We start from the raw sequence: 8,147 nt of genomic DNA, 5'->3' as shown, positions 1-8,147 counted from the left end.
ACAATAGAAGTATAAAGAACAGAGTACTAAGAGCGGAGTATAAACTAAATGAAAAATAAATGCAGAAAGTAAAGAATACTCAACCAAGTTTTTATAATGGTTCAGCCTTTGATGCTTACGTTTTCTCCTTTGATAGCACAAAGAGTTCAAATCCATTATGAACTTCCCTTTTCGACACAGGATCAGGCGTAACCTTTACAACCAAATGCCTTTCAAGGATCAAGCACAACCTCAACAAAAGTTACTGCCTTTTTAGGATCAAGCACAACTTTTAGAACTGTTAGCCTTGAGTTACTTCATGTTTTGATGTTTTGTTGAACTTAAAGTCAAGAATTTGAAATTGTCTCAAATACATTTTTAATCCCCTAAGGTTTCATATTTGTTTGAAAAGCTATACTTCATTAGAAAACATCTCACAAGCTTTTAAACAATGCATATTCAGCTAAGAATGCAAGAGCAAACATGCCTTAAAATGTTATTTGAATGTAGGAACAAGGCAAGGAGGAAATAGTTGAAGAGAAGCACTAAAAAGCTAAGGAAACCTAAAAAAACAAGCCAAGAGTCAATTTTAGTGAAGCTCGATTCGATCCAAAAGTTGAAAGAGTGAAAAACTTGAAGATTATAAAGTCGTAGTTGACCCTGAAGTGTTTATAATTGTAAAACCTGATCCTATAAACACATGTCATGACATACATGCACTAAGTAGCATGTTATTACATTAGGAAAATCCCTAAGAATAGACGAAACTCGGTATTGTACCTAACGGTACACTTGAGTTGATTTAACCTCGAACTAGTTCAAATAGGAATCGTAGGATGAAATTTAATATTTTACAGTCTAGGAATGACTAAAAATGATTGTTCGGAGTTCGAGGGTTCATTTAGGAAAAAATTGAAAATTTTGATGTTTAGGGGCAAAATCATCATTTTGACACCTAAGATAATAATTTGATCATGGAGTCAAAATTTTGACCAAGATTAACTATTTGGAGTATAATTTAATGATAGGAAGTGAAAAATTTCAATTTCGGTAATTTTCGAAACATAGGGGCAAAACGATAATTTTGTCACTTCGGGGTAAAAATCGTAATTTTCACCACCCAAAACTTGTCAAAATTATAGGATTTATTTATTTTTGGTATGAATAACTATCGTATTCTAAGTGGTGAAAAATTGAAGTTTAAAGAATGAAATTTTAAAAATGGGCCAATAGGAAAGTGACACATGGCACTTTTTAATGATTTAATATTTTTTTAAAGGAAAGTCAACCCATTTAAACCCCACATCAGGTGATGGCCGGCCATAAGGAGAGAACAAGAGAGAAAATAGAGAGGAAAGGAAGAAAAGAGAAAAACCAAAGGAAAACTAGAAAATTCAAAGGGGAAATCGCGTTTTTCATCCGTTTACGCGTCTAATGGTAAGATTTTTCTACTTTAGATTGATTTCTACCTTTCTTATGCCTTTGTTTCCATTTAGCATGCTTGAGGAGAGAGATAAAAAAGTGATACCAAGGGCTGGCCGAATTTCAAGGGGGAGGAATTTGAAATTTTTATGTTTTGATTTTTAGTTAAATTGATAGTTTTAGTTAGTTAAATGTGTATAGAAATCAAATTGGGCAAGAAAGCATGAAATTTTCACAATACCCACCCTTGGCCGAATCTTCAATGATGTACAATGATGAAGAACTGATTTTTATTCTAAGAGAAATGAAGAGAAAATGATGAAAAATGGTTAAATGTGATAGAAAAACAAAGTGGAAAATTTACCTAGTTAATGTCCCATTTTTGGCCAAATTTTCCAAGGAGAAAAGTGAGCTGATTTTGGTGATTTTAGAGGATTATTGGCTGATATCTAATGGTTAGAAATGTTGGAGAGAAAATGGGACAATTTAGAGCTAAAATAGAGCGCGTTAGTAATTTATCGGGTAAAGTGCCAAAAATAGGTTAATACCGCGTTTAAGCCATTTTAGGCTATTGCATTTCATATCATGCATTAGTATAGGATTTAAGTCAATTATATAGTGATTTAGCATCAATGTGGTAAATTGTGAATTTTTTTGCTGTCTAGGAGGAGAGCCTTCCGGTAAAGACAAGGAAGTCATACCTGACGAACAGTGATCGGAGCACCTAGAAAGCATTTAATTTGTACAAACGGTGAGTAAACCTATTATTATTGTAAATTATCTAGAGTTTATTTTTAAATGCTCTTCATGGATTTTATGAAACGAAAATGAGATTAAAATGGGATTTTTGATCTTTTAGAAATAAATGTGACAAATAAATATATTGTCTTCATTTTCTAAAATAAGAAACTTTTGATTATAAAATTGAGTAATTGGAGGCTGCCAATTGTCTTGAAAAATATATTTTCCTATGAATGGCTTATGATATATGAGTATATGTGGCTATATTTTATAATTGCATTGGGAATTTATGTAAGCTGTTTTTTACTATACAGGCTGGGTAAATAAATAAAAGCCACGTTATACTGTCGAAATTTTATTAAAATTGATGGGTTTAGTCACTGCAGTGATGAGTTTTCGTGGACTGCCTATTAAAAGGGCACGGTAAACCTGGTTATATAGTTACTCCGGTTGTAGAGGTGAGGAGGGTAACTCCTGGGGTAGTGTTAGAGCTCACTTCACGTCGAACCGCCACGTGAATGTGTAACTCGGCCAACGCCAAGGAACGACTTGTTTTCAAAACTAACATGTGTTTAACATGTAAATATCTTAACAACCTTGGCAGACTCAATTAGATGCCTTGGCCAAGGTATCCCCGAGGACTAGTTTTGGCTTGAGCCATGTTTTTAATAAAAGTTATAAGCCTTAACAACTGTTTTGGTAAATTACAAATATTTTATGGTTTAAGAAATAAATTGAAAACCTTATGAAATGGTTGGTAATTTGTTGTTTAAACTTGCCTCCATGTTACTCGCCTTTAGATATTTATGATAATGTCTGTTTACTCATTGGGATTGCAAAATCTCACCCACCTCCTTTCCAAATATTTCAAGCCTATGGTAGCTTGTAGATACCCGATTTTGTCGAGGATTCCAGTTGACCCCTCTATCACACAGACAGTAGGTTACTATCACCAACACTTGGTGTATTTATGGGCCACTTGTCATTGTAATTATTATTGTACATTATAACTTTGTAAATTATTATATGTATGAATTTATTTTACTTTTAAGTTACAAAAGATTACTTACACGTGTTTCTATAAATATTGTTTTATATAAAAATGCTATATTTTTGTCTTTTGATTTACTTGAGCCAGAAACGACTGAAAATTGTTTAAAACTGATATGTAAGCCTTGCGGGGTTTCGATTGGTATTCCGAGTAATTAGTATCAATTGGGATGTCACGACAGTTATCATGAGCCCGAGGGAGGTTCCGGGTAGTGACAATAATCGACCCTATTCTAGAAAGCTCAAGAAAATCACGTTTTGAACAGACATAGTCAACCTTAACAAGTCAAAGGCAAGAAAAAGTCAAGATTACACAGCCATAGTTGACCCTGAACCAAGCGTAGTCGACCCCGACAAGTCAAAGGCAAGAAAAAGTCAAGATTACATAGCCATAGTTTACCATAGAGGAAGCATAGTCGACTATAGCAGTTTAGACTTGTAAGAAACATGCTCTCAAGAGATGGATCAACTAGAGGAGGATTATACTTGACTATGAAAGCCCTAATTTGAGAAATTTAAAGAACATAGTTGACCTTATGAGTGTTATAGTAGACCCTTAAGCTTCAACAATGGTCAGATTTGATTCAAACTTGTGTCTAATAGCTCTAAACATTGCCTTAGCTATAAATAGACGCATTTGAGCCATTTTGAAGTAAGAAAAAACCAGAACCAAAGCTTCGAACCCTTGAGAGACTACCTAAAACCTCATCTTCACTCTCTAGTCTCTTTTTAGTCTTACACTAACCTTACAAAGTTGAATCCTTGCTTCATTCAAGCGAATTTTTCTTCTCTCAATACACCCAAGCTAAAATCTCTAGCATCCAACCTTTGTAAGGAAAATCTTTGCTATTACTCCTTTGTACATACATCTTGTAAATGTTCTAGCTTAACCTTTAAAAGTTATCTTGTAAAGGTTATCGCTTCCCATTTAAAAACCAAGAATCTCTTTGTGGATTATGTGTGGCTTATCATTTGATCTCTTGAAAAAGCAAGAATCTCTTTGTGGATTGTGTTAAGGTTACCACTTGATCCCATTAAAAAGAAAGAATCCCTTATGGATTGTGTAAGGGTTAACGTTTCTTGTTAAAAAAACAAGAATCCTTGTTATTAGATTGAAATTCCTTGGTTACTAAGGGATTGGATGTAGGCAACAAAAAAGTCGTACCACTATAAATTTTGTCTCTTTTTAATTTTTTGAGCTATTACTTATTGCTTGTTCTTGCCTTAGAAAAATAGATTTATATTGATTTATTGTTTTACACTTAGAAAAATAGTTTTCCCTTTACTTCAGAGCTTGAATTTAACTTAAGAAAAAAATACTTTACTTTGGTATATTGTTTTTGTTCTTAGAAATTTATTGTTGGAAAATTACTTTTGAAGCTAGGAAATATTTTTGAGTGAAAAAGTTTTTATTTTTATACTTAGATTTTCAAAGAAATTTTTAATATATCAATTCATCCCCCTTTTGATATATTGTTCATTGAGACTTCACCACTAACAGTGTCACGACCCGGTACTCCCCTCGAGCCCGTGACGACCGCCGCGGTGTCCCGATAGACACTTATTGCCCGGAATGTCAACCCGAAACCCTGCAAGGCTTTACTATCAGTTTCTCTGTTCCCTTGTGAGCAACCATTGTCAAATATCGTGTTCTAAAATATTTTAAGCTGTTTCCAACTTTAAACAAATAAAATATTAATTTTTCGTCTCACAAGGGTATTTTGGTCATTTTTCTCAAAAATTTTAAAACTGGGTAAAACGTAATATACAAGTACAAAACACACAATTCATATTCAAAATGAGTTTAAAAGTCTAAAATCTTCATTTAAAACGAAATTATGGTTATTTGAATATAATAAGAAAATAAAAGAAATATTAAGTAAAATATTCTATTTTCTTATAAAACAATATTTATAGAGTTATACGTGAATAATTTTTATAACGTAAAAGTTAAATAAATTTATACATACTTAAATACAGTAAGCCAAAATATTTAATTTAATTTACAATAACAAGAGTGCCCCCGAATAAACAAAAGTAAAGAGGACTATGAACCTACGGTTTGGAAAATGCAGATCCCACTGTAGTCCTCGATGAGATCAGCTATCTACAGTCTATACTAAACCTGAAATGGGTGGAAAGGAGGGTGGTGAGATTATAAAATCCCAATGAGTAAACAAACATCATCATAAACATCTAGAGTTGAGTACATGAAGACAATAAAGTAAATCATCATAAACTGGGTTATAGCATTAGAACACATTTTGTTCAAAACACGTAAAGAGGCTTATTAATCTCATAAAAATCTAGGCTTGTGCCATAAATCCATTCTCGGGGACACCTTGGCCAAGGCATCCTACCGAGACCGCCAAGGCTATTAAAATTCACATTTCACATAAATCATGTTTTTGTTTTGAAAACATAGCCATTCCTTGGCGTTGGCTGAGTTCCCCCTCACGTGGTGGTTTAGCGTGAAGTGAACCCTAAACTTTACCCCAGGAGATACCCTACGTGCCTCTCCGTTCGAGGTAAGAATATAATGGGGTTTACCGTGCCCCTCTAAAAGGCTGGTCCACAGAAACCCCCTACTGCAGTGATTAATTAATATATAATCCACCATATAATAAAACTCAATAACATGATATGGCAATTTTGTAATTCGTAGTTTTTCAAGGTAACCAAACAATTCGCATTTCAATACAATTGCCAACTAGCCAATCATGCTCGATTTATCATAAGCCAGTTAATTTAAACAATCAAATTGCCACAATTAACAGTCTCCGTGTACTCTATTTTTCAAAATCACTATTAATTTCAAAACAATTTATAATTTAATTTCATTGAAACTCATTTATTCATAAAACATGAAAATTTATCTTTTTAAATTCCTTTTTCCATAGAATTCATGAAAGCATTTAAAAACCACCATAGATAATTAAAATGACAGTAAGTTTACTCACAATGTCTAGAATGCGGACTTTCGAAGCACTCTGTCTACTGGTCCTCGGATGCAATTTCCTTGCCTTTATCGGAGGACTCACCACCTTGACGTAGTACAAAATCGAGAGTTTCACCAAGTTGGTACTAAATCAAAATTAAACTAATTTAGACTACCAATGCATGATATGGAATGCAAAAATGCACTGGTAGCTATCTAAACCCGGTATTGGCCTAATTCGTCTTATCACCCGATTAAATTCCTAACGGGTCTGTTTAAACTCCAATTTAATTCTTTTCAGTTTCTATACCTCAATTGCACCCAAATTAACTTAATGTCCCTCAGTGTGGTGCAAATTATCAGTCCCAACAGCAAATTACGAAAATACCCCTAGTGGGTAAAAATTCGTATTTTTGCTCCGAAAATTCCCATTATTTTTCTAGGCTCATAATTCATCATTCCTTAACCAATTCTCCTAGAATAAAATCAAACTCATCCTCACTCACTACATGGTAAATTCAGCCATTAATGGTTGGGGGAGAAAATAAATTCTTTTCTTGTTGTTTTGTTTCTAAATATGCTAAACTAACTAAAAACACTAACATAAATTAAAATCAAATAAATCCAACAACTTTCTCTCTCCTAACCCATTTTTTCAGAATTGAATTCATCATGAAAACATGTAATTTAATCATGGAAAATAAAGAGAAATGCTTGGGAATAAGAAAACTCAAGCTTAATAGAAAAAACTCACCTTTTTCACTTAATTTCCTTGAAAATTCACACTTTTTCTTTGATTTTCTCTCTCTAGGGTTTTGTTTTTATTTTCTCTCTCTTCTTGCTGGTTTGGCCGGCCATGGGGTGGAAGATGGGCTGATTTTGTGCCTTTTAAAAAGGAAAATAATAAATTAATAAAGGCATGACACATGGCATCATGTCATTGGCCCGTTTTTAAAATTTTAAAAATTTAAACATTTTATCTCCACCACATGTTTAGTCAAGGGTCAAAGATGAAGACAAAGGAAGACCATGTGCTGGAAAAAAATATTCTGGTGGTAGAAAATTACAATTTTGCCCCTGAGGTGGTAAAATTACCATTTTACCCCTATACTCCAAATTATACCGAAATTAAAATTTTTCACTTCTAAACCTCAAATCATACTTCAATAAGTCAAATTATACTCTAATAAGTCAAATGGGGTCAAAAAAATCTTTTCTAAAATTCCCATTTTGTCCCCAGGTGGCAAATGACCATTTTGCCCCTAGTTAGTGAAAATTCTGATTTGACTCCAAATTGATCCTCAAACTCCAAATTACCATTTTAAGTCATCCATGAACTGTGAAACTCTTAATCTCACCTTAAAATTCCTATTTGATCTAGTTCGAGGATTAAATAAACTTTGTTGTACCTCTAGGTACAATACCGACTTTTGTAAATTTTTCGGGACTCTCCTAGCATGCAATCATGCTATCATCACATGTATGTCATGAATAGTATTTTATAAGGTCGGGCTTTACAAACAGCAACTCAATGCCTTTCAAGGATCAAGCACAACCTTTCTACCTTTTGCTTAGAGGTATAATCTTAACACTACCTTTTCAAGGAGTTATAACTTATACAATAATGGATTTTCAAGGAGTATGAAATTAAAACCTCTATGAAGGTTGATTGGATATTTACGTTTAAAAAGATGGGAGCTTTCTTAAGAATGATGAACAATGAAGGAAGTTTTGGCTTAAGGAATATCGGCTGAAAGATAAAAGAATAGTCGTTATGCTTAAAGGAAGGATTTTCCTACTTTAAGCTCATTTGCTTGTTCTTCCTCTTTTTCTTTCTCTTTGAATCTTTTTAGTCTCATTAAAAATCTCATCTTTAATGTAAAACCCGACCCTATAAATACATGTCATGACATACATGCATTGAGTAGCATGTTATTACGCTAGAAAAGCACCTAAGAATAAACGAAACCTGATATTGTACCTAACGGTACACTTAAATTTATTTAACCTCGAACTA

The 8,147-nt window shown here is 33.2% G+C and overlaps 1 long non-coding RNA gene across 1 annotated transcript; it reads right to left on the bottom strand.

The window, feature by feature from the left end:
• Positions 1 to 5,125: 5,125 nt before the first annotated feature.
• LOC148762473 (uncharacterized) lies at positions 5,126 to 6,981 on the bottom strand. Its single transcript, XR_016026144.1, has 3 exons — positions 6,885 to 6,981; positions 6,153 to 6,236; positions 5,126 to 5,317 (listed from the first exon to the last, which is right to left on the bottom strand). It is a non-coding gene; the product is annotated as an uncharacterized LOC148762473 (long non-coding RNA).
• Between the last annotated feature and the right edge of the window lie 1,166 nt (positions 6,982 to 8,147).

This window comes from Theobroma cacao, chromosome 5 (genome assembly GCF_053813885.1).
Source record: "Theobroma cacao isolate CCN51 chromosome 5, ASM5381388v1, whole genome shotgun sequence".
NCBI lineage: Eukaryota > Viridiplantae > Streptophyta > Magnoliopsida > Malvales > Malvaceae > Theobroma > Theobroma cacao.
Note: the sequence above shows the minus strand (reverse complement) of the source record. Positions and strands in the feature narration are given on the sequence as shown.